Source organism: Leptodactylus fuscus, chromosome 11, assembly GCF_031893055.1.
Source record: "Leptodactylus fuscus isolate aLepFus1 chromosome 11, aLepFus1.hap2, whole genome shotgun sequence".
In the NCBI taxonomy this organism is placed as follows: Eukaryota; Metazoa; Chordata; class Amphibia; order Anura; family Leptodactylidae; genus Leptodactylus; species Leptodactylus fuscus.
Genome location: NC_134275.1, coordinates 65,235,450 through 65,262,940, shown reverse-complemented (window position 1 = coordinate 65,262,940; position 27,491 = coordinate 65,235,450). Strand labels below are relative to the sequence as shown.

At 41.2% G+C, this 27,491-nt stretch overlaps 1 protein-coding gene across 2 annotated transcripts in view; it reads left to right on the top strand.

The window, feature by feature from the left end:
- Positions 1-27,491, top strand: part of LOC142184165 (leucine-rich repeat and fibronectin type III domain-containing protein 1-like protein) — a 365,943-nt gene that overhangs the window by 142,602 nt on the left and 195,850 nt on the right. For both annotated transcript variants that reach the window (XM_075258895.1, XM_075258894.1), the window contains exon 2: positions 25,282-25,434. The gene's annotated coding sequence lies outside the window, so the exon portion shown is untranslated. The remainder of the gene's footprint in view (positions 1-25,281; positions 25,435-27,491) is intronic.

Here is a 27,491-nt window from a genome sequence, read left to right as displayed (position 1 = left end):
TTTTTTACCCTATATAGCTATGTGGCGGGATTTATGTTGTTAAAGAACTTGTACGTACCTTAGGGGCAGCCTCAGGTGGAAAAAAAACAAAAAAAAATGTAGTGTAAGTAATGGTCGGGGAACTTTCTGCTGTGCTTGCAGTATAACATTGTTTCTCCAGATAGAATTACAAGAAAATTATTGTAGGTTTAGTAATTACTTTTTGTAGAATGAGAAATGGCTCTCTACAATATCACTTACCTCCGAACATTACTCATGTTCTGCTTGGAAAGAGTTTTACTTTTGCAACTTTTCAAACCATAGGGATTATTTTTGTTCTTATATAAAGAGGGAAGTGGGATCTAAAAAGTAAAAAAATGAAGGAAATGACAATGGAGGGTTCTGTCCAATGAAAGTCATTGTAGTGGATTTTCAGTAACAGAAATCGCTCCGCATTCGATACATATCCTCAAGACATGGAAGATGATTTATTGACCTTTAGTTTTAGCCTAAGGTGTAACTTGAAGCTTCTCGGCCCCAATGCAAAATCTGCAATGGATCCCTGCTGACCCTGTGCCCTTTAGTGATGTATTATATATATCGGAGGGACCTTGGCGACTGCTTCTGATGCGCCCTTTGTAGCTATGACTCTGGTTTTAGTTTTTACATGTACTGATGACAACATTCTACCAAAACCAACAATATGACCTCACCGAGACTAGAAAGAGGTTTCCAGCTTGGTTCCCAATTGGTTTTTCAGCTGTACATCACTTTAGATAGGTTGTTTGTCTGCTCAGCTCCCCTATATATAGCCAAACTCAACTTGGTCTAGCAGTGCATGTGGTTGAAATAGAAGAGGGGAACAGCCCACTTGGTAGTTGGAATCCAACTGGCTGGTCCATATCTTTCTCCATGTCTCATCATTGGAGACTCAGCAAGTCTTGTTGAAATTGGAAGGGTTGGTCATTGTACATCTACTTAATATGGTCAGATGTAGGGTGGGGCATAAGAGGACTTTAGTTAGCCCTTGTTCTGTATCACTTTTGAGTATAGGTAATCGATATTGTATTGGTGGAAACTGAATCTCAGCACTTGGCCAATTGGCTGTTTGATGGGACTGCAACACGCACAGCAACCACTAAAAGTATGGAGTTGGGTAACATGACGTAGTCCCGACATTGAGCAGGCCACAGCGCTGAGCGGTATCTTCAAATAGCCGATCAGTAAGGGTGCTGAGAGTTGGACTCCCATGATCTAACCTTAAAAAAATATATCAGTACCAAGACTTGGTAAAAGGATGCAAGTGGGTGCAGGTAAGGCCATTTAGGCATCTTTACAATGAGAGTAGTAAAACTATGGACTACCCTATGCCAAGAGGTAGTAATGGCAGATGTATCAGCACTTTAAGAAAGAGTTAGATGGATAGCTAATAAATAAAATGAAAAGTTATGATTAATTGCACTAACGGCTCACCAGTAAAGGAGGATAATGCTAATATCTCAGTAATGGTGATCGGAAATCAGAAAAAGTGTTTTATTTACGTGAACCCTGGACTATCTGACTATGCTTAGGGACTGTTCTGCTGACAGACTCCCTGTAATCCTGGCACGGATGAGGGGACCCAACGCACATTGATGTATAAAGCGAGAGATTATCTATGTGCAATGAGTCCTCATAGTGATGGCTATAGGTAGTCGCGGCAAGCAACACAAGTAATTCTGTGCCAGGCTCCTCCATCCATGGCCACCACAGCCGCTACATAATCTACCTCTATAATGTACATATCACTCTTCCTGTCTATACGGTATTGACACACGTAGGCTTTTGCACTGCAGAACTTGGTTATATATAATATGACCTGTTTTCCAGTGTATTGCCTGTGTTATAATGGTAGTGCAGAGAGTGCATATAGTGCGATATAGTATAAGATATATATTCTGCATGGCAATGAGTGTTTTATGTTGCATGTTTTACTTTGGCGAGTTTTCGCCACTTCTATACTTCAGGGATATGGTTTATACGTGGATAATTACTCTGCAAGTATGGCTTCTTGCTTAAAGCAGATACCTTGGCATATGGAGCAGCATACCGCCCATCTGTCCCTCTGTTTAACTGAAATCCCCCTGTCTCTCATTCCTTTCAATTTGTCCCTCTTTTAAGATTGATATATGGATATGTGAATGAACTGCTTCATTGGTTCTCAAAAATCTCAGTGTGGCTGCTGAATTTATAATGCAATGTTGCGTATCTGTCATATGGTCGCGCTATTAGATGACTGGTGCGCGGCGATCGCTTCGTACATGTGATCAGGTAAAGCTCCATCAATATGCAATGAAAAGTTCTGCAACTTTCTAATATACTTTGCCTGGCGGTGTCTTACAATTTTCAAGAACTCTGCTTGCGGACAGTGAATCTCAGTAATGACCGAGGACATTTGGAGTCCAGACAATCCTCTGTTAGCGGAACAAACTGGACTCCACTTTTTTAAGGTTTGACCATCGGTTTGGTTTCTGGAACTGTTATTACTATATTTTGGGATCACTTCCGACCTCAGAGTATAAGGGTGCCTTCACACAGCGTAGTGCGTCGCTCCTTTAGACATGTATACACGTGTCTGAGCACGGCGCTTCAAAACAGAGCCCATTGATTTCAATGGGTGCGGATATACGTGTGCTACCCATTGAAATCAATCGGAGGCTTTTTTACCTATTGATTTCAATGGTTAGCGCGCGTATATCGGCACTCATTGAAATCAATGGGCTCTGTTTTGAAGCGCCGCACTCGAACACGTGTATACATGTCTAAAGGAGCGGCGCGCTACGCCGTATGAAGGCACCCTAATACATGGAGGTCCTGGGAAGGTGAGGAAACACAATACACGCTTATATCCACCTTCTCTCACCTCTCCTGGGTTCCCTCTGAGTCCTCTTCTGGCCTCTTTCATCCTCCTTTGTGATGCCATGGGTCCCAAGGACCCCTACGTTCTGTAATTGGGTCTCAGTGATGATGTGAGCCAAACAAACAACATGGCCCTTTAAAGTAAGTGTCATGACATTGGCGCAAACCATGTGACTCCTCCTATTCACAAGTCTCAGGGATCCCCCTGGGGCATATAATATCAACCAGGAGGCCAGAAGAAGACCCTGAGGGAGCATCAAACGTGCAAAGGGAATCCAGAATGGTGAAGGAAGCAGAATATAAGGGTTTATTATGTTTCCATACTTCCTCTGGTCTCCACTTATTATACTTGAGGGTTGGCAGGATGAGTATTATAGTGATTTGTGGGTGATGAAGCTGAAATGTTATCGGGTTTAGGTCAAACTTGAAAATTTGGGATGAATTCCGAACTGGTTCGCTCATTTCAACAAGTAACACAGTTCGCCCAACAGGTTTCAAGTGTGCAAAAACAGCAGCAATAAAATAATAATAATAATAATAATAATAACAACAATAATAATAATAATAACAATAATAATGATGATAATAACAGTAGTAATATGAGGATGTATAATGAATAATAATAATAATAATTGAGGCTGGGTTCTTTATATATATATATATATATATATATATATATATATATATATATATATATATATCAGGCCATTCCGAGCTGCAGTTATATTTTCACCTGACTTTATTATTTTGGTAAAATTTAGACAATTATTCTTTCCTGCTTTACACAATTTTAAAATGCGAGTTTCCTGCCAAGAGCTGAGATTTCTGCACATTTAGTTAGTTAGGATACAATCGCCTTTCAGCACATTTGTATGCAAATATTCTACATGTAAGGTTGAGTAATTTTATAACTACATTGCATTGCTTGTACTGATCCTGAGTTATACTCCAGAGCTGCATTCACAAATCTGCAGGTTGATTTTAGATACTGACAATAGGCTTGTTTTCTGCATAGCATTTCATAAATCAGATTTATGTGCTGCGTCTGTGTACTGACGGAATATAAATTACATTACAAAGCAGGGGATGCTGGGAGATTTCAGCTCTGCATGCTATTTACAGCAAGGGGTAAAGTAATACAATGTACTGTATATACAACGCTATTCAACATGTGATGCAGATGATATGTTAGATGGACACACCCTTTAAAGGGGACTGGGCTGTTTGATAGGATCAGTGGGCATCCACTATGCAGCTCCCCCACCAATCGGCAGGGCTTAGCTGAAGCTGGCGACTTAACAGCTCCATCCACTGTGTTGTGGCCAATTCTGGTTACTGCAGTCCAGCTTGAATTGGAGCCATAGTAACTTAGTCTGGCCACTACACAGTGGATGGAGCTGCCTGCTTCGGGCTCTGTTCACTGTAACGTTCCAGCACAAGTATCTGCTCAGGACAATTGAGCAGTTAGGGCAAACATTTGCAAATATTTTCAAGGTTCACCTAGCAGTTTTGTTATAAATGTGATTGGATCGCAACAGTTACGTCAACATGGTAGTTCCGAAATTCTTGGAAAATTTGCAACAAACTTGGCTTGTTGCAAACGATTTGCTCATCCCTAGTGTTGGGTGTCATATCCCCAAAGATTCAATAGGATAAGGATAGGATATTAATACCGAAAGGCCGGACAATCCCTTTAAGTGTCTCCCTCTCCTTGCAAACCTATTCAGTATTACAAGAGAGCGATGCCGGTGCGTAGAACATAAACTAGACCCATGTCATAACTTAACTGTATTACAGCCATTGCTAAGTGAGACCCGTGAGCTGTAAAGTAAGAATTTAATTACACCTAACCAATTAAATAGAACTCGCAATTGATTGTTAACTCAATAACGTCTACCAAGCGCAATGCGAAACGAATGACAACTGTCTACCGCTATGACAATATAATAAGGGATTAACAAATTATAGAAATGAGAGAAAGGCAATTACCCGATGATAAAGATATTACAATATGGAGTATTGAATTAGAGACTATATACACCCATCAGCCATAACATTAAAACCAGGCGAAATTGTAGGGTCTGTCAAGGGGTGGGACATATTAGGAAGCAAGTGAAGAGTCATTTCTAGAAGATGATGTGTTAGAAGTAGGAAAAATGGTAAGAATAAAGATGGAGGAGAGACAACAACTTGTGAATCCAAAGGCATCAACATACGGTAGGAAGGGGTTCTTTACAGTTAGAGTAGTAAACCTACAGGTAGCCATAATGGCAGACATCATATAAGCAATTCCTAAAGGTCTAGATGCTTATCTCCGTGTGAATGGACCTTTACAGGTCACATACTGAGGTCTTGTCCTGTGGACAGGTCATCAGTATCAAAAATTAGTTTGTGGCTAGAAAACTCCATTTAAAATAGTGATGTAATAATACTCTGCTCCAGTAATAACAAAACCATTTTTGCCCATATGCAATAGAAATCACCACATCATCATCTGTATGACCAAATGAGTTATTATAGCGCCCCCTCACATACAATAGCCCCTGCTTATGAATAAGCACCTTACTAATACGAGTTTGTTCCTTCTTACAAATAGCCCCCCCTTATAAATAATAATTTACTCATCCTCATTAAGGGCTGGAGTTTGGTTCTGGGACTTGGGTCTTGCAGGCTGACTCCCTGACACCCTCCGCACCTGGTCTTGACACCCTCAGGTGTGTATAGCATTTAGATTACAAGCTGCCATATCAGTGTGCGGTTCTGCTAGAACACAACCAACCTGCTAAGCTGCGAGATCCTCCAGGGACATTGCTCTGTGTGGGGGACAATCTGGGACTGAACCACTGCAAAGGTGAGGAGCATTAAAAGTGTGAACTGTTTCCGTGCACCGGAAGTTAATGACCTTTTTTGTTACCATTTTTCTGCTGAAGTAAGCTGTTTTAGGTTGCTTTGTGTGAACTGTGCCCAATAAACCTGGACAATTGAACTGGTACTTATGTCTATATGTGCCTGTCTTCTGTGGTGAAAAGACTAAACGGAGGATCCCAACTTTAGAATAGATGAGTAGATAGATTTGTGTCCCCTGAATTGAATAGCATTTACCTTGTGAGTTGGTGGTCCCAATAGCAAGATATCAATATTTGTTGTCAATATGCACCTTATTGCTTCAAAGACCTAAATTGCATATTAACAGAAATGTATTGGCAATTCAGGTGACCCTAACCTATCTATCTGCCGGGCTGGGGTCTGGTGACCAATTCTGTGTAGGTCTCCCTGCACTATGTGACATAACACCCCTCCTATCCAATACCAGACATGTTCAATGTCTCCAGAATTCTTGCATTTCAGGCCTTGCATAGAATAAAAACAGGACGTTTCTTTAAAGAGGACCTTTCATCAGATTGGGCACAGGCAGTTCTATATACTACTGGAAAGCTGACAGTGTGCTGAATTCAGCGCACTGTCGGCTTTCCCAATCTGTGCCCCGGGTAAAGCGCTATCGGTCCCGGTACCGTAGCTCTTTACAGTCAGAAGGGCGTTTCTGACACTTAGCCAGGGACGCCCTTCTGCCCAACAGCGCCTATAGCACTGTACAGTGTGAGCGGAGAGGAACGCCCCCCCCCCCCCCTCTGCTCACAGTGCTCATCCATAGACGAGTGTTATCAGGAGGGGAGGGCGTCCCTGGCTAAGTGTCAGAAACGCCCTTCTGACTGTAAAGCGCTACGGTACCGGGACCAATAGCGCTTTACCCGGGGCACAGATTGGGAAAGCCGACAGTGCACTGAATTCAGCGCACTGTCATCTTTCCAGCAGTATATAGAACTGCCTGTGCCCAATCTGATGAAAGGTCCTCTTTAAATTTTCCAAAAAATATTAGCCAAAATTCTTCCCTCGCCCATCTGCTTTCGCTTCATTACTAAGCTCCTAAAGGTGCATATATTTTAATCTATTGTAGACCTAAGGTGTTTTGGGCTCTCATTGCCCAACTGATTGGAAGGGCCCGACCTGACCTTGGCTCATGCAGTCACCATTGTCTTGTCATCTCATTCTCTTATTGCTTTACAAGTTGAGGTTGTCTGAGGTTTGGGCTATTAGTTATTAGCTGTAGTATAATGGCTGCCTCACAGCTTCATTATCATTGATGAATCATTGGGTAATTGAATAGCCACTGAATATGGTTCCCAGCAAGCCTAAAATAACAGAATAATCTGATGTTCACTTAGTGAAATTTTGGGCAATTTCTATAATTAGTCCAATTGACTTTCCTCTGTCATTTATTATGTCAGGTGCCTCAGGTGGAAGTTTCCAAGCTGCCCTGTACAATGTAGGCCGTAAACTTCACAAAGACAACTACCACTGCATGCTACTAGGATGTACAGGCAAAAATAGGACCCCTGTTTCTGCCATCAGTCCCTCCTCTGATATTATTTGCTGAAGGTGCACCTCACAGATTTCCTTCTCTTCACGCCCCCTGCATACACTTTGTACATAACATAGGAACACTAAGGCTGGGTTCACACGGGGATTTTTGGGCCAGTCTTTGACACGGAGGCTGCCTCAGAATCCAGTGTAAAAAACGCCTAACCGTGACTGGATGCCAGTGCAGTGCATCCAATTGCAGCATTCTGGATTAGGCCCAAATGAATGCGTTAGTGTCAGAATCCGCGTCAAGAAAGGGCAGGTCACATCTTTTTTCCACGAGCGCCACAAAACCGCTAGCAGAAAAAGGAAGTGAACGGCCTACATCGAAGTCAATGGGAGGCAGGTTTTTTTGGGCCAGATTCTAAGGCGGATTCCGTTTCAAAATCCAGTCCACAAATCCCGACCCCACGTGGCATCCCACAGTACTTTTTTGTTAAGACAGTAGCGAATCGTGGTTCTTCCCACAGCACTTTAGGCAGAAAGTTTGCAGAGGTTTATACCAATGGGGAAACCGCCGGCTTTTCTGTAGGTATAACTAACATGCTGTGATTTTCAACACCGTGCCAGTTTTGGAAATCGCTGCATGCCCACAGCATGGTTTTTACCACAAAATGGGCATGGGCTTTGCTAGAATCCCATCTAATTTACTCTGACTGTACAACCTGGCATTTATGCCACGTGGGACCCCGGCCTATAAGTTTCCAAGTGTGTTTTTGCTGTTTTTCTTTCTGGGATATTTGGACCAGAAACTAAGAGAGAGAAATTATTTGTATCTCTTTTACAGATCTGAAATATAACAATAAAAGACTTTTCTCCTTTGTGTACATCTATGGAGACTTATATATTACTATGGTTACAATATGTAAACAAACAAGGGTTAAGGGGCTTCCTCCAATTATGAGATTGTAGAAGTCCTATTCTTATGGCCTTGCAAAGTCCCTCAAGCTTGTTGCTGTAATATTCCTATTAAGCCCGGCCTGTGGCAGCACTTAATAAGAACACAGCCTATTTAAACACAATCCATTTAAACCATACCTCCAGTTATACACAAATTTTCCATAAATGAACGTGAATATAAGAAACTTTGTCATAATCTTAATGAAATGTGTTCCTTCTCCATTTAATAAGCTGTGCTCCTCATCCTTATCTTCAATTTAACTGCTTGTATACATAGGATTCATCTCTAGATTTATATACAGAACTCTAAGGAGAAGGGAGTGGTTGAGTAGGAGGCTGCTGTGGGATGGTTAATTGAGTTAGTGCCTGCTTGTAACATCTCTGCCTGTTCATGTCACTGCGCCACCCTCTGCTTGCATGCGACAGTGCAGGAGGCGTGTGCAGTTTAGTTCCTTGCTTAGAGTTTTTGGTTGCATTGTGTGAACTCTGCTCTAGTTCTTTAATTGCGTTTGTATCACACCCGTCTTCTGCCCTTGTCTGCCTCTGTCCATGAAGTAGTTAAATTTGGTCTTGCCCTGTGATTGACAGCCTGTCTTTCTGTCAGGGGAGGATGAATCCACCCTGGACCTATTTAGTCTTGGCTCACATTCACATTGGTGCCTGTTATTGCCACATGCTTGCTGGCTTTCTCTTGCTGTTATACTTGTATTCTTAATCCTGACCTTGGTTTTTCCTATTGACTATTCTTTTGGACTTCGATTTGGCACCGCATTGCTCGACTGTTACCGAACCCTGGCTAGCTAACCTAGCTTTGTTGTTGTTTTGTCTTGTCTGTGTTTTGTGTGTCACATGTATAGGAAGGGATCGTCTCCAAGTTGCAGCCTATTACATAGGATAGGGCCTGGCAAGAGGAAGGGACAGTGGGGGGGGGGCTTCAGCTTAGGGCTCACTGTCTCTTGTGTCTCTTCCTCCAGGGTTCTCCAACAGCTACTGGGGAATTGTCACCTAAGCAATTCCCTAACACTGATTCTGTGCATTAGTAGCCTCTTATCTACAATCCTAGCCCAAAGTTGCCTCATTCTACCCCTCCTCTCTTCATAGACTGATATGGATAAAGTAACTGAGACTGAAAAATCAAGAAGAATATTTTTTTAAATAAGATGTTACAAAGTTTCTTTATATTAATGTGCACGATTCATTTGTATATAATTCACAGTATTCATAGGAACAATAACAGAGATTCTTTAACCCCTACTGGTAATATATAGCTCTGACTAATGTGATGGTGCCCGCTGGGTGTAAATGGTTTGTTTATGTGGATATTTTTCTGTCTCATGTGTTGAATCATCACAGCAGAGAACACCTACCTACTGTGATCATCACCTATCATACAGATTATTAATAAATACATTAGCATTATTATAGCACATGCCATGCCCACACTTTATCTATTAGCAGTCATGTAAAATATAGAAAGATTCACATGGGAGCGACAAAGACCCCAGAATCTACAGTCCTTGTCTTCCTGCCCTGTATACTGTACACACATCTTCATAAAACCTGCCCAGCGTTGAGTCGTGATGGAGGAGCATGTGCTGAGAAAATCATACAAAACATGCCATCCTCACTCCTCCATAGACAAGGTCAGCCTTTATGCTGCGAGCGCTTGAGGATTCATCCTCCCACTGGTGCCGGTTTACCTTGAAACTATCTAAGCGCTCATCAACAAAGACACCTAAAAGCAACTTAGTGGCGGCGCAGAATTTTTGTTTTTCGCTAAAGCAAATAGAAGAGGAATTTCTTGTGTCAACTGAGAGGTCAGTGCAAGAATCAATTAATACGAACAGTAAGGATGGCGTAGAGAAACGATAATGATGGCGGTTGTGCTCATTACTATCTCGCTTTACTGCGGACGCCTGTAAATATTGTATAGTGCTTTACCTATTTTTATTACATTTGCGTTTTATGGTTACATCTACCCAGAGGCGTGTGAGGGGCCGTAAAACTTACATTGCAGGAGTGTGTTGTGAGGGTAGGTTTTATCTTTTAAGCAGAGATATATAGATATATATATTGGAGATGGGTGAACGTCTCAAGAATCATTTCAGGCTTGGGCGGCACGGGTCCCCGGATGCATGGCATCAGCAGAGTATAATGCGCTGTCCATGTTAGTTCACCCATTTGTCCAGTTTCGTAAAAAGCAAACATTTTGGAATTTTCGGGTCGAACCCAACTTGTTATATGTCGGTTTGCCCATCTCTAATATATATATATTGTAAGCCGATGGCTGGTCAGGTAATGGAGGGGGTGTACATCTCACCCAGACTACTAAGGTGGGTGAGATGAGAAAACTCCAGAAGGAATGTTTGTTCTCAGCAGACAACTTTCGTCTGCTGAGCATTTTGGTAAATGCTCAGTATTGGGCTGGATTTTTAGGCATGGCAGGTAGGTTGGTAGTAGGACCTGTCATTCCACCCCCCTCCAGTCCACACTTTGGGGATGTTCCAGCAGCGACTCAGCTGTACAGAAGGGAGGCTTAAGAAGTCAGCTCCAGCAGCAGACTTTGGGCGGAGCTTGGCTAGAGAGCCAAAGAAAGAGGTGATATTTTTGGAGCTGTGTCCTGAATGATTCTACTGGCTTTAGGATTTCTGTTATTCTCTGCGAGGTAACCTATTCTGTGTTTAGTTAGAGCCTAGCCGGGCAGGTATTTATTTTTGTATTGTTTCACTTCGTTGCTGCACTACCTTTTTGAGTGAAAATAAACTCTACCTTTGTTTTGAACTAAAAGAAACTGGACTTTTGTGTCTATGCCACCCCACCTGGCAACCCCAGACCCTGACTATATATATATATATATATATATATATATATATATATATATATATATATATACATACACACACACACTATGTATCCCGACACCTGGCTGAAAATGACTTTCAAGTTGGTGGCGCCCTCCATCGGTAATGTTGGAATTCAATATGGTGTTGGCCCACCCTTAGCCTTGATGACAGCTTCCACTCTCGCAGACATACGTTCAATCAGGTGCCGGAAGTTTTCTTGGGGAATGGCAGCCCATTCTTCACGGAGTGCTGCACTGAGGAGAGGTATCAATGTAGGTCAGTGAGGGCTGGCACAAAGTCGGCGTTCCAAAACATCCCAAAGGTGTTCTATAGGATTCAAGTCAGGACTCTGAGCAGGCCAGTCCATTACAGAGATGTTATTGTCGTGTAACCACTCCGCCACAGGCCGTGCCGTATGAACAGGTGCTCGATCGTGTTGAAAGATGCAATCGCCATCCCCGAATTGCTCTTCAACAGTGGGAAGCAAGAAGGTGTTTAAAACATCAATGTAGGCCTGTGCTGTAATAGTGCCACGCAAAACAACAAGGGGTGCAAGCCCCCTCCATGAAAAACACGACCACACCATAACACCACCGCCTCCAAATTTTACTGTTGGCACTACACACGCTGGCAGATGATGTTCACCGAGCATTCAACATACCCACACCCTGCCATCGGATCGCCACATTGTGTACTGTGATTCGTCACTCCACACAACGTTTTTCCATCGTTCAATCGTCCAATGTTTACACTCCTTACACCAAGCGTTTGGCATTGACCTTTGTGATGTGTGGCACCCGATCACATGACCACGTTCGAAGTCCGTGAGTTCCGCGGAGCGCCCCATTCTGCTCTTTCACGATGTCTAATGTCTACTGAGGTCGCTGATATGGAGTACCTGGCAGTAGGTGGCAGCACAATGCACCTAATATGAAAAACGTATGTTTTGGGGGTGTCTGGATACTTTTGATCACATAGTGTGTGTGTGTGTGTATATATATATATATATATATATATATATATATATATATATATATATAATGGTTTTGAGCCAAAATGTTAAAAGTATTTTGTCAATTGTGAATCAAGAAAAGAAAATTCGAAATCCCATCTATATTTGGTGTGACCTTTGTCCTTTGGAGGAGAAGTGCTAAGTAGGCAATAAAACACTCACTAGATGCAGCAATAGTACTAAATAGACAATAAAACACTCACTAGATGCAGCAATAGTACTAAATAGACAATAAAACACTCACTAGATGCAACAACAGTGCTAAGTAGACTCTAAAGTTCTCCAAGATGTCTGGAACAACCTCCCTGTTGAGTTCCTTCAAAAACAGTTTGCAAGTACCAAGAGCAATTGACGGAGGGTAAAGGGCAAAGGTTGCACCAAATATTGATGGAATTATGATGATTTTTGTTAAAAAAAAATTTTCCCCACTTCATTTTGTTAATTGATGAAAATAAACTATTAACATTTCCATTTCTAAAAGCATTCTTACTTTGTCAATTTTATTTATTGTTAAATATTTTCCTAAAAAATCAGCAAAATTTTAGGATGTCGAAATTAAGGTGATTTGTTTGAGACATTGCCTAATACATTGTGAGGAATTTCCATGCAGCTGAGACAAAACACATTCTACCAGACAGATTTTGTACCTGACCCCGGTTTGTGACCTATTAGATCTCATAATCATGGACAAATCTGCTCTCACCAATTAAAAATGCCTCTTTGCTATATTTTATGCTGTGCTCTGAAACTCTATCCAGGTGTCCCGGCCACCGTCTGGCTCGGCTAATTATAGAGACATCTTTGCAATTTTTTGGTCACATGAAGAACTTTTTTTCCTGGACATAAACACAAAGTAAAGCTAGCAGAAATGTCTGTGTGTTGTACCCTAGATATAATGTAACAGCAATGTATTGAGTTCAGCAGAACACTATTTAAAGGGAGTTTCAGCTGTAAATTGGGTATAAATCTAATCCCAGAGCCTTGTAGAGTTGATTCTGCAGTTTCTAAATATGTTTCTGTTATTCAGCTTTGGAGCTACATTTTCATGTCATTTTTGGTTGTATTCATGTGCAAATGAGAAGGAAGTGCTTTGGAGGAGTGGCTTAGCTTGCCTGGGTTTGGGCTTGCTGCATCTTTTAAGTGTTTTAGTGTCTACTTACTACTTTTACTGCATCTAGTGAGTGTTTTATTGCCTACTTAGTACTGTTGATGCATCTAGTGTTTGTCTATTTAGTATTGTTGCTGCACTTTATCTTCTTAGTACAGTTGCTGCATCTAGTAAGTGTTTTATTCACTACTAAGTAGTGTTGCTGCATCTAGTAAGTGTTTTATTGTATTCTTAGTACTGCAGGTTCTCTTTTTTTCCTCTGTGCTATGTATGGAAGACCGCATCGCAACTTTGTAGTTGAGCCCAAGAAAAACTGACAAATACACATGGAGCTTACAGAGGGAGAGCTAGTGAAAAATGAAGCATGACAAGCCAGAAACAGTGTTATTTCCCATGTACACACACAATGGCTTATTCACCTGAAACTATAGGGATGTTTTATGTAACACATCTTTCTCCGAACTCTTGGCACTCATTGGGGGGGGGGGGGATTTCCTAGTCAATGGAAGGAGCACTATCTTTCTTCGTCTTATACTTATTACAACCTCAGATCACCTTACAGACAGGGCTGACCCTTTACCTTCTTAAGCATTGCACTGCTGTTACTTTGCAGTCACATTACTTTACTTCTAACCATAAGATTTAACAGTGTACTGTGGTGTGCTGCGCTCTTGATGGTACCGACCATCTCTTTGTCTCGGTGGTGCATTATATACTGTCTCTTTCACTACGAGGCAGAACACTGCAGGATGTTGCTAATGAATCAACAAGAGACTGGAGGCCGTTCCTTTGAACCGAGCGTCTCATTTCTCTCTCTGTCAGCATTGTAATTACTGCACACCTTGTCCTAAGAAAAAGACTTGCCTGTGATTCTACAGAAAATCAGACAGAATGAGGCTAAGACGCTCCACTTCAGCCTTTGGACAGGAATGATAGCAAATGACCACAAACCCAAATGTGGAAACCTTTTGCGTTGATACATTGCAACTGTGGCTTATGGGAAAAAGACTGAATGAAACCTGCCAATGTAGTATCTGTCCGGAACAAGATTGATATACACAATTAATTTAATAAGCTATCCTGTACACAGAGCTTTGCAACTGGCCCTTATATATGGAGCCATTCCCACCCTGGGCATCTGATGTCAATGGGTCAAACCATGTGGGCAACACACAAGTTCTCCAGTGGTGCAACTCATCGGTGCAACTTTATTCCACCTTTAGGGAGTCATTGCACGATATAGAACAGAATGAGTAAACATTAAATGTCCTGCACCCATTTAAAGAGGACCTTTCATCAACTGTCCTCTTGACATCCTTCAAAAGGTGCACCTCCACTGATTCTGGCACAGTTGGGAGTTTCTTCTGTAGTTCCCACCATTCCCAAGTCATCATTTCTGTTAATTCAGTCAGTACACAATTATGCTCTTTGCTGCCAAGTGGGTGGTCTTAAACTAAAGCATACAGTCTGAGACCGCCCACCTGACAGTTCAGAGCCTAATTAGCCTAGTGGGTGCCAAAACTAACAGAAACTATTGTTCAGGAATGGTGGGGGCTAGAGAGAAAATTCCAACTGTGCCAGAATCCGAGGAGTGGTGCCTACGGAATGATGGAAAAGGTGGAGTGGGTGGAGGTAGTGAAAGGTTCTCTATATAATGACACCTCTTAGATAACAGAACTCCTAATTCAATGCAAAAAATTCACAATGCATAATAGATTTATTTTTTTCTCCTTTCACTTCATTTTGTTGACAAAATTACACTATTAACACTTCTATTTTTGAAACCGTTCTTACTTTGCAGCACTAAAACTTTTGCACAGTATTATACAGTATATCCTTTATATTGAATCCCAATCCGATGCCAGGCAGTTACTTCAAGTCTGGTGCCCCTGTGATGCAAACATATTAAGTGTCCCACGGGGATCGGTAGGAGCATGTCTATTAAGATCTTTCATAGAGTCTCGAGACTCATGACCTTCACTTTACCATGAACTAGGACAGATCGCAGCAGGGAATCTTGTGGTGACACAAAACTTCACTTAGCAGAGGATTGTAGAGGGGCCAGTTGGGATTTGCCAGCTAGTCGGCACCCATATGTAGACTTGTCTTTTACAAACCTATCTAAGCCTTAAAATGGTACTTGGTATTGTGAGGTCTCACTGAACCGGTCTTTGTTCCTTCCATTTATATGTATTTTTCTACTGCAAGCTCACTTCAAAACCATTTCAGGGTCTGGGGTTCATGATCAATGACTGCTTCCTATTATGGTGTCATTTCACCCTACATCATGCCCATTGTGAATTTGTATTTGCTTTGGTATTTCAATATCATTGTGTTCTCTACTGTGATATAGTAAACTATTCAAAAATTCCACAATTTTGTACATTTTTCGTACAATAAAGACAATAATGGGGAGCGTATCCAAATGTTTCAAGGATTTATGTTGTATCTTGTATGTATTAAGACCAGGATCTTCTGGATCTGCAGGGATGAGCACTTAAAGGGAACCCATGACTATGAAAATACAGTCCGATCTACAACATCATGTGACGGAGCAGGAGCTTGCCAGAGCTTCTATGACATCCCATTCTATATCTATATACATTAATATGGAATTGGTTCCTTCTTTACAGCTTAGACGGCTTCCACTCTTCCACCGTTCTACAAGACTTTGGAGTCTGTTGTGACATTTTTTCTATTCATTAAGGCCCTATTCACATTTGCGTTCAGGATTCGGTTCGGGGAGTCCCCATGTGGACTCCCCGAACCGAGACCTATATGTATTAAAAAGTGGTTACCTTCAGGAAACCCTCGGATGGTGTAGACTATAATGGGGTCCGTGAGGATTCTGCTTGGTTTCCGCACGAATCATGCCGAGAGAAGAGTCCTGCAAGCACCACTTTTCTCTCCGCATGTTTCGTTCCATTATGGGGTCCGTTGGTTTCCTAGTTAACTGCTTTTTAATACATATAGGTTCCATTTGGGGGGTTCCCAATTGGACTTCCCAAACAGAACCCCGAACGCAGATGTGAACCAGGCCTAAGAAGAACATTTGTCAGGTCACACATGTTGGACATCAAGAGAATCTGATTTGCAGACCCTTTCTGGGTCATCCCAAAGGTTTTAGGTGAGATTGAGGTCCGGGCTTTGTGCAACCTGTCAAGTTCTCACACACCAAACTCCCCCAACCATGCCTTTATGGGCCTTACTTTGTGCACTGATGTACTGTCATGCTGGAATAAAAAAGTAATCTACTTCAAACTGGTCTCACAAACTTCAAGGCATACAACAGTCCAAACGGTCTTGGTTCACTGAAGCATTAAGATTTCTCATCACTAGAACTAAAGGTCTGGTTAACCCCTCAAAAAACAACCACATAGTATTACCCCTCCTCCACCAAACTCTGTGAGCACAATACAGTCGGGCAGGTATTGTTCTTCTGGCTTTCACCATATCCAGTCTCCTCCATCAGATTGCCAGTCATCCCTCCACAGAACACATTTCCTACTACTTTACGCAACTTCATCGAACAGTTGGCATTGTGGTGGGTGACGTAAGGCTGGCATGCAGCTGCTTGACTATGGAAACCCATACCATGAAGCTCTCAACACCCAGTTTGTGTGCTAATTTTAATACCAGAGGAGGTTTTCTTGCATTGAGCAAAGTGTTGGTGACTTTTATGCACTATGCATCTCAGCCATGGCTGACCATAGTCTGTAATTTAAGTGTCTCCAAAGCCAATTGTGCAATGGGTCATCTGAAAAGCTAGCGACCATTGCAGGGCAATGCAAAAATTAGAGACTCTGTGGTGGAAGGAATAATATAGGGCTCAGCACTTTAATCATACATTCCTCATGGAAAACTTTATAGAGAAACAAAGGTTACATCAATGCTTGTTGGTTTCAGTTATTATAAAGGACGATAATTAGAGATGAGCGAACAGTAAAATGTTTGAGGTTCGATATTCGTTTCGAGTAGCCCCTCAATATTTGACTACTCGAATCGAATATCGAATCCTATTATAGTCTATGGGGGGAAAATGCTTGTTTCAGGGGTAGGCAATGTTCGATCAAATTATACTTACCAAGTTCATGAGTGAGGGTCGGGCTGGATCCTCCGAGAAGTCTTCTCCGTGCAGCGTCCCCGCGGCGTCTTCTGGCTCTTCATTCACTCTGCCAGGCATCGGGCCTGGGCAGAGCCGACTGCGCATGCCCGCACTACAAGTGGACATGCGCAGTCGGCTCTGCCCAGGCCCGATGCCTGGCAGACTGAATGAAGAGCCAGAAGCCGCGGGGAAGCTGCACAGAGAAGACTTCTAAAGGTAGGAGAAGAACCAGTGTTGATTGGCCGACTGTATAGCATTCAGCCAATCAATGCTGGTTCTGCATCGAACGTTTCCATTCGAATAGCGAGTGGTACTCGATCGAGTACGAGTATTTTGAATACCGTAGTATTCCATCGAATACCTACTCGATCAAATACTACTCACTCATCTCTAACGATAATAATAGGCTGAAGCTTCTTGCTTAGTGGATATCATGGTAACTTTTTAGGGAAGGGTTAAAAGTCATTGTCAAAGGGAAGTAAAGAGAGGTGACATCTCTATTATCCAGCCAGATGCAGATCATTCCGTAGGTGATGGACATCTCCTTCTCCCTCTCCCAGCAGAGCAAACAATACTTAACCATTGAATCCAATGTTAAGGCTATATGCCTACTGTACAGAATAACACGTGTATACAGATCACTTTCAGTATACTGTATATCCAAGACCAGGTTATTAGCTTCTGCCACAAGGGTTGGAATGGCTTCTACTTTAATTTGGGAGACACTACTAGGGCAACATGTAATAAAAGGACTAAACGTCACCCTGATGCTCCATAAACAAGAAAAACTGTAAGAATTGTGAATTCCAAGAAATGGAACTGTAGGGCTGAAGTCTTCGTTCCATTGAGGGCATGAGGTTATGTCGTTGTCTTCTCCATTATTGTATTTTTTTCCCTCTAGATGGATGAAAGATGTGAATAATGAATCTGTTCTCTCCATATTATGTAGATGTATCATGTAGATGTATGAGAGCATCTGTCCTGGTTTCTGCCCTTGATGACCTATCTCTGCCAGTGAGGAAGTCACAAGGTTTCCAGACTCAGCAGTGACAATTAGAGGATAATGACAGATGCTCCGCTCCGCTGCCTTGTTTGCACTTTGTAGACTGTTATTTTCCTGGCGAGTAACAAACACCATTAATACTGCCGGAATTATTGATCAATTAGTAATCATGCCATTCATCTCTCTTACTCTGCTATGGGATGTTAGGAACCCAGTAAGTGATTGAGGATAGACGACCGCACCAAGTCCGAACACCGAGGGGAAGGACATGAGGATGGATGTACAGCGACACGAGGAGATGAACAACTTACCATTAATATTAATGTCCTCCAGACCTGCCACTAGATAGATAGATATATAGATAGATAGATAGATTATAGCTAACAGATCAATAGGTAGAGATACAAATGGCAGCTATCTATATAGATAGATTGATAGATAAATGATTGATAGAATGATGATGATAGCTAATAGACGATAGGTAGATAGATAGATAGATAGATAGCTAATAGATCAATAGGTAGATATGTAGATGATAGCTAATAGATTAATAGGTAGATGATAGATATGTAGATGGATAACTAGACAGTTTGTACCATTTTGGCATGTCCCACACTTGCTGACCGTCACCCATCTTGCATTTCCTACTTCTCAGCCCGTTTTTGCACTTTATGTAGTAAGAGGCAGGATTTAGTATTTCCTACACGTGTCTTTTCTGCCTGACCTGCAGCCTTACAAATTTAGAGACACAGATTAACATAGTGAAATACAAGAAACAGAACATTTGCATGCCTCCAGTTACGCTCAGGCCTGACACCCAGCCATTATTTGCACAAATTAAATTTCCTTGTAACCGCGTTTCTTTGATATGTTCCATTTTGTTATAGAGCTAAAGCTTGGCACAGATGAGGTGACCCTAACTGATGTCTGTAAAGACCACTTACATTACACCGCCAGCCCCAGATCCTAATGAGATCTCGCTAGCGCTTGGTTTGACAATCACTGATGTAGTCTACACATGCAGGCTCGTAAGAAGCAGAAGCCCATTGTCATCCTGCAACACCCTCAGGTGCTCCTGCCTTCCTGAGATCTATCTATCTCCTATCTATCTATCTATCTATCTATCTATCTATCTATCTATATATCTATCTATCTGCTATCTATCTATCTATCTATTTATCTATCTATCTATCTATCTGCTATCTATCTATCTATCTATCTATCTATCTATCTACAGTATCTATCTATCTATTTATCTATCTATCTATCTCCTATCTATCTATCTATCTATCTATCTATCTGCTATCTATCTATTTATCTATCTATCTCCTATCTATCTATCTATCTATCTATCTATCTATCTCCTATCTATCTATCTATCTATCTATCTGCTATCTATCTATCTATCTCCTATCTATCTATCTATTTATCTATCTATCTCCTATCTATCTATCTATCTATCTATCTATCTATCTATCTATCTCCTATCTATCTATCTATCTATCTATCTATCTATCTATCTATCTCCTATCTATCTATCTCCTATCTATCTATCTATCTATCTATCTATCTATCTATCTATCTATCTCCTATCTATCTATCTATCTATCTATCTATCTGCTATCTATCTATTTATCTATCTATCTCCTATCTATCTATCTATCTATCTATCTATCTATCTATCTATCTATCTCCTATCTATCTATCTATCTATCTGCTATCTATCTATCTATCTATCTCCTATCTATCTATCTATCTATCTATCTCCTATCTATCTATCTATCTATCTATCTATCTATCTCCTATCTATCTATCTATCTATCTATCTCCTATCTATCTATCTCCTATCTATCTATCTATCTATCTATCTATCTATCTATCTCCTATCTATCTATCTATCTATCTATTTATCTATCTATCTCCTATCTATCTATCTATCTATCTATCTATCTATCTATCTATCTACAGTATCTATCTATCTATCTATCTATCTATCTCCTATCTATCTATCTATCTATCTCCTATCTATCTATCTATCTATCTATCTATCTACAGTATCTATCTATCTATCTATCTATCTCCTATCTATCTATCTATCTATCTCCTATCTATCTATCTATCTCCTATCTATCTATCTATCTATCTGCTATCTATCTATCTATCTATCTATCTATCTCCTATCTATCTATCTATCTATCTATCTGCTATCTATCTATCTATCTATCTATCTCCTATCTATCTATCTATCTATCTATCTATCTATCTCCTATCTATCTATCTATCTATCTATCTATCTATCTCCTATCTATCTATCTATCTATCTATCTATCTATCTGCTATCTATCTATCTATCTATCTATCTCCTATCTATCTATCTATCTATCTATCTATCTCCTATCTATCTATCTATCTATCTGCTATCTATCTATCTATCTATCTATCTCCTATCTATCTATCTATCTATCTATCTGCTATCTATCTATCTATCTATCTATCTATCTCCTATCTATCTATCTATCTATCTATCTATCTATCTATCTCCTATCTATCTATCTATCTATCTATCTATCTGCTATCTATCTATCTATCTATCTATCTCCTATCTATCTATCTATCTATCTATCTATCTATCTATCTATCTATCTATCTCCTATCTATCTATCTATCTATCTATCTATCTATCTATCTCCTATCTATCTATCTCCTATCTATCTATCTATCTCCTATCTATCTATCTATCTATCTATCTATCTATCTATCTCCTATCTATCTATCTATCTATCTATCTATCTATCTATCTATCTATCTCTCTCATATCTATGTATCTATTAATATCATATCTAGCTAACTATCTAACTCAAGTCTATCTATCCATCATCTGTTCTCTATCTATCTACATTCCATGGCAGTCCATGCCACCACAATACCATCTCGGAATTAAAATTTGGTATATTAAGGTGCGCCATTGGACATCAAAGCTAACAGCGTTCTTGCTACTCACTATGTGGTGACTTCCTTATTTATTGACTCGCCATTTTTTCAGCCTACTGCAGTTTTTAAAGTGGACAAACTCTTTTTACAATCATTTAGGGCTAGAAGGGTTTTCCAAAAATTGGTTGACCACAAGTGGTTGATCAACACTGCCGAGACCCCCCACACACACACACACACTATGATAGGTGAGAAACTGTAAATCAGTGAGATTCAAGCTTTCATACCTTTACTGATCAGGCCACCATGGGACTTTCATCATCCAGTCTGAATGGAGTGGTGGTCAAGTCTGGTTATCTTTTTACACGTATTGAAATGAATGACAATGTGCACTCATTTTTCAGCCAGCGATCCATTCAGAAATCGGGGTAGAAAGTGCACCAAACTCCTGTTCAGTTGGGGGTTTGAAAGGTTGGACCCTGCTACTGATCTGCACGTTAGTATTTGTATGACTAATGACTATTTTATTAAAAAATAAAATGTATAACTGCTCCTGAAGGTCTACGAGAAGTGTTGGGTGGCCTTCAGGTTCCCTTCTCCGGCAACTTTAGCACTGGGTGGACAACCAGACTTTGGTGGAGTGGGTAGAAAGCGGGAGCAAGACAGGTTCTTTAAGCTTTTATGAGTGGGGGTCTTTCATTCATGATCTTCTGGCTTGGTGGACTGGGGAAGGTTTTGGGGGTCCATCACCTTTTGGAGATAGGGCACAATCTCAAAAAAATAAAGAAAAGGTTTTCCTTGCATTGTCTGGACATTGGCTCCGAGAAACCACATTTTACTGCCCACTTGGATAATAGACCCTATCAACACTACAAGGACTTATATCTTTGAAATGGCTGAACAGATTTGGATAAAGAAAACTCCAAAATTTTCAGCGTGACCGTGTCTACCAGACAATGAGTCTCTAGGCTTTGCAGACCCAGTAAGAGACCCTCTTTACCTCTCTATACTTTGCTTAGCTCTGTACATGTCGAATTAGATATTCTATCCTGTGCAAATTCACTGGCGGCATTGACCTTAAGATTCTCATTGACTGCACACGTTTTCTGCAGAATCTATTGACCCGGCAATTGTTGTTCTACCTGACATGTATTGATAAATCTAATGTGGCCATGAATGTCAACATCACGTACTAAAGGGGAGTAAAACTTAGAGGAGTAAAATTTCCAAAAACATTAGAGATCAAGAAGACTATCTTATGGATTGTTACGGTCTCCTCTTAATGGCTGGCTCCTTGAGTCGTTCACCACTTACATTGCATGTATGGAGGATGCGGCTCGGATCAATACTAGCGCTTTCTGTTCTCATTTCATCCTGGCGACTTTGAACCGCATTGCTGGCTCTTTGTACGTAGATTTTAATTAAAGTGACCTGTCACCCCCAACACAACACTGGCCCGGTGTCTGTCGAAGGATTGCTACTTCAAATACGATTGTCTCCTAATTGACCCGCTGCAGTTACACAGGTTTATGTTTTCCCATTGTGCTCGCAGTAATGGCTTCTGCTTGCTAGGTCTCTGCTTTGAAGGCAAACAAAGGCGCTGAACGAAGTGCTGAACTTTGTATTTATCAGTACCGTGCCCATAGGAGCTCACCCAGCTTTTTACACATCTTGAACGGTACATTGATCTGTGATGCACAATTCCGTCCTCCTTCACTGCTCTACTTGTGCCAGTCTTCGCCAACATTTTGGCATCAAGTTCTCTATTAAAGAAATTGTGTATAAAATGCATGTATAGGGTCAACCCTCAGAGAGAATGAGTATTTCATATAATTTCTTACATAATACTGCCATATTAGCACCAATGGTATGGTATAAAGTAGTACGGTAGTATTATGATATAGTAATAAGAAGGCTTGCCCATTAGGCTTATTAAATAAATGGATAAGCATATCTCACTTTTGTTTACTGACTAATATTGGGATGTCTAAGTTATCTTAAAGGGGTTTTCCAGGCAATTTTTTTATGTCTGTTTGCTTCTAATGGCTTAATAAATGCACCCATATACTTTTTAGCATGTTTTGAGTGATTTCTGGGTGTCTGTTGGCTGCTGGTATCTACTGCTTTTGTTTATGGGCTTCTGCTTCCTGCTACATAACTTCCACACTAACCCTTCTCACCTCACCCCTCCCTCCTTCCTCACTCCCCCCTTCCTTCCTCACTCCCCCTTCCTTCCTCACTCCCTCCCTCCTTCCTCACTCCCCCCTCTTTCCCACCTCCCATAAACCCCCTCCCCGTCTCTTTAACTATCCCGCCTTTCCCTGCCTACCTACCCAGCCCAGCCCCTGACCCATATTATATACTTACCCTGTACATTTCTTCCGGTGAGACGGCCCCTCCTTCTGTACTGATTTTGTCTGTGTGCACTCCTCCTCTGGCGATGATCCAACTCTACTCTGCGTGCATGGACGCACAGTAGAGATGAATTATGGTGGGGGGCGCACAGATTGGAGGAGAGTTGATACAGAAGGAGGAGCCATCTCGCCAGAAGAAGCCAGAATGGTAAGTATAATGGTGTGGATGGGGCGTGGGGAGTAGTAGTGATGATCTGTTTCTGGAAAGGGGGAAACGGATCGTTCCTGGATAATCAGGAAATGCCCCTGTTTTTTTTTTGTTTTTTGTTTTTTTTCATTTTTGATAATTGATGTTATTTAGAAAGTAAAAGGGGGGAGGTTGTTTAGATTAGTCTAGGGATTTCAAGTAATCCCAGACAACCCCTTTAAGGGTTAGTTGTTCTGCTTATTTCAGTGGATACAAATCAGTCCATGGTCATGTGATGTATATAGTCCATGGTCATGTGATATATAGTCCACGGTCATGTGACGAGCACACAAGTGCACAACTTGTTACAAGACAGAGCTGTGACTACTTTGCTGTGACCATAATGAGTTGTGTACCTTTGTGTCCATCACATGACCATGGACTGAATTATATCCACTGGAAGTAAGCAGAATAAATAGCAGCAAGCAGAGATCTAGAAAACTTTGAGGAATTGATACAGTAAATATATAGGGAAATTGTAAAACTTTTCATTATACCAACAATAATGCACTGGTAGACTACTGGTAATATCCCTGGTAGACTACGATAGTGAAATAATACATAGTAACGTCTCAAGTGGTCCAATACAGAAAATGAGTTAATAGTAATGTCCCAGGTGGCCTGAGATAGTAAAGGAATTAATGGTGGTCTAAGATAATAAAGAAGTTAATGTTACTATCCAAGGTGGTCTAGGATAGCAAAGGGAAATAATTATTTTATGCCCAGGGGCCTAGGTTGTTCAGTGGGATTTACAACATTCCCGGTGGTATTGGATGTTTGTTGAATAAAGTGTTGGAGCTGGTATGAATAGTCATGGGACAAGGGAAAGCCCTTGTACTGGCCTTGCCATGTCAATGATGAAAACTGTAGTGTCCACTGAGAAGCTCAGGTAGTGACTCTGATAACATCCTTGGTGGCCTGGATAGTGAAGGGGACTAATGATAACACTCCTGGTGGTCTGGAAAGTGAAGAGGGCTAATGATCACTATCCAGAGCACCAAGAATGTTATCATTAGCCCCCTTCACTATCCAGACCACCAGGAGTGTTATCATTAGCCCCCATTCACTAACCAAGCCACCAGGAGTGTTATTATTAGTCCCCTTCACTATCCAGACCACCAGGAGTGTTAAGGGGGCTAATGTTAACACTCCTGGTAGTTTGGATAGTGAAGTGGACTTATGATAACATCTGTGGGGTCTAGGGTAGCAGTGGGCTTTATACTAATGTTCTTGGTAGCGTTGGGTGGTTGGTGAGTATAGCGTTGTAGCTGGTGGCAATGGTCAAGGCGTCAATAATGGAAATTCTACTATTTCATGAGGAACTTGACTGCAGTCAAAGTTTTAAAAACATATATCTCAGCGTGTTATCTACTTTGCTATATATTAGAATTTCTTCAGGTCTTTATGGGTGAAATTTCTCTATCACTGTGCTAAGAGTTACAGTAAATAAGCAATTAAAACTTGCCTTTTTCTCCTCTCCAGGATGGGAGTCTGTGCTCGGCTGTGTAGAAAGCTGCATCACGAGTGTGACCGAGAGAATCCATTATTGGCTGAAGTCCACAAGCAAATGAAAAACTAATGAAAAGACTTCAGGAGCCAGTGAGGGAGCGGTGACCTTCCCGAAGCTTCTTAAAGGTCATTAGAAAATAACATTCTTTCTTTTTTTATTTGGTCTAGAACTTGAGCTCAGGGCAGGTCGGCAGGAACTCAGGTGTGTCAGTGACAATGACACCGGCGCCCATCCACATGCAGAATTTATTTTATGTTGTATACAGATATTCAGATGCACAACACATGACTGGTCTGCAGGGCAAAATAGTCATGAGAATTTAATGGATTAAAAGTCCAATAAATTTGGATATTTGAGCCTACTTCGGAGGGGGAAGACACGACTGGCGGAAGCTGTGACAGTTGTGGCATGCGCATTTTGCCCCAAGAGTGACGCGGTTTCCCGCATCACTCTTGGGGCCATAATCCGCCCATCCGCTCCCCGTGTGAACGGGGCCTCAAGGTGGCCATACACGTAAGATTAACCTACTAATTTCAGTGGGACCAAGGAACCATGCAACGTGTATGAGGGCCTCAATAGTAGGTGCTGAGGAGAGAAGGATGAGGCAGTTGGTTTTCAACATGCCTGATCCTTTTAATTTTAGGGAAGGTAACCCACCACCAGAGATATCTGGAAATGGCTCACTCCACTCTCCCCACTTATTTAGCATATCTGTCACTCATTGAAATCAATGTGAGGCAGATTCAGGATGATATTCCTGTGTAAACTTACCCTTACAGGTATCAGGGTATTCATAGCCTAAATTCACATTACTGGTGTCTTGTTTTGCACCCAATGGAGAAACCCAACTTCACGGATGCTTTATACATTTAGAGGGATCTGCGAAAATGGACAAAAATAGAGCACGGTTACAACGGACCGCCAAATTGTTGTCATCTCAATAGCCCCCATTCACACACAGTTAAATTAATGCGACCAAGTGATGGCTATTACTAAAAAAAAAATGGCTGTCACATGCCAATTTTCACTCTTGTGTGAATATAGGGATAGGCACGAATTCTCGTAGAGTGCCGTCGGAGGTGAGTAATAGCATCACCTGACAATTACTTGATATTTGCCAGTCTTGCCTATTTTCCTTTTTAAATGTAGATTGTGAGCCCCATATAGGAATCACAATGTACTTTTTTTTCCCTATCAGTATGTCTTTGTAGAATGGGAGGAAATCCACACAAACACCGGGGAGAACATACAAACTCCTTGCAGATGTTGTTTCTGCAGGATTCAAACCCAGGACTCCAGCGCTGCAAGGCTGCAGTGCGAACCACTGAGCCACCGTGCCTATTTTCCACCCATACCTATAACCTCGTGTCTTCTCTTGCTTTAGCACACAACGTGGTCACTCAATCTGACATGTCCATCACATATACCATCCCTATAATATGATTACAAAATGGCTGCAAAAACTAAAAAAAATTACTACAAAAAATTATTCTCGGGGACTTCCATTCACTTCATTGGACAGAACAAGAAGGAAAAAGAACTTTAATATTTTCCAGTAGAACCTGAAATAGACAATACATAGTTGTAATAGACTAATGCACACTGGGGATGTGCAGGAGACAAGGTGATGAGGAAATACTTGTTATTAACGCCGACTGACAGCTAAGGTCATTGACATATAAGAAACCGGTGACCTAATGACAGTTCTGTACTTAAAGTAGAAGCATCGTCACTTGTAAGAATTGCTTTTATATAAGATGTTGGCCATCAAATTTTTGAGAGGTTCCTTCATTTTTAGTGTGATATAGAGTCACTTGTCTCTGACAAGACTGATAATGGCAGAAGAAGTTTTTGATTTAGATCTTAGGAATCTACAGGCACCGAATGTCCAACACCAGAGTCATTTTTTTCCTCTTCGATCACTTCTTGGTATAGAAATAATTTTTGTGAGTCCCATAGACATTTAATGGAGTGGCAGAAGACTTATATGAACTCCATCCAATTGTGTGTGATTGAGGAGGAACAGGGGGCTTTGGACCCTCGTTCTAGTCTAGGCGACCCAGTGGGGGGACCCCAGCTATAAGATATTTATCATCGATGGGTGAATGTTGCCATTTTTGGGAATATCCATTCATAACAAGTCTGTCGCCATGAACATATAGTCAAGGCTCGAGGCAGAATA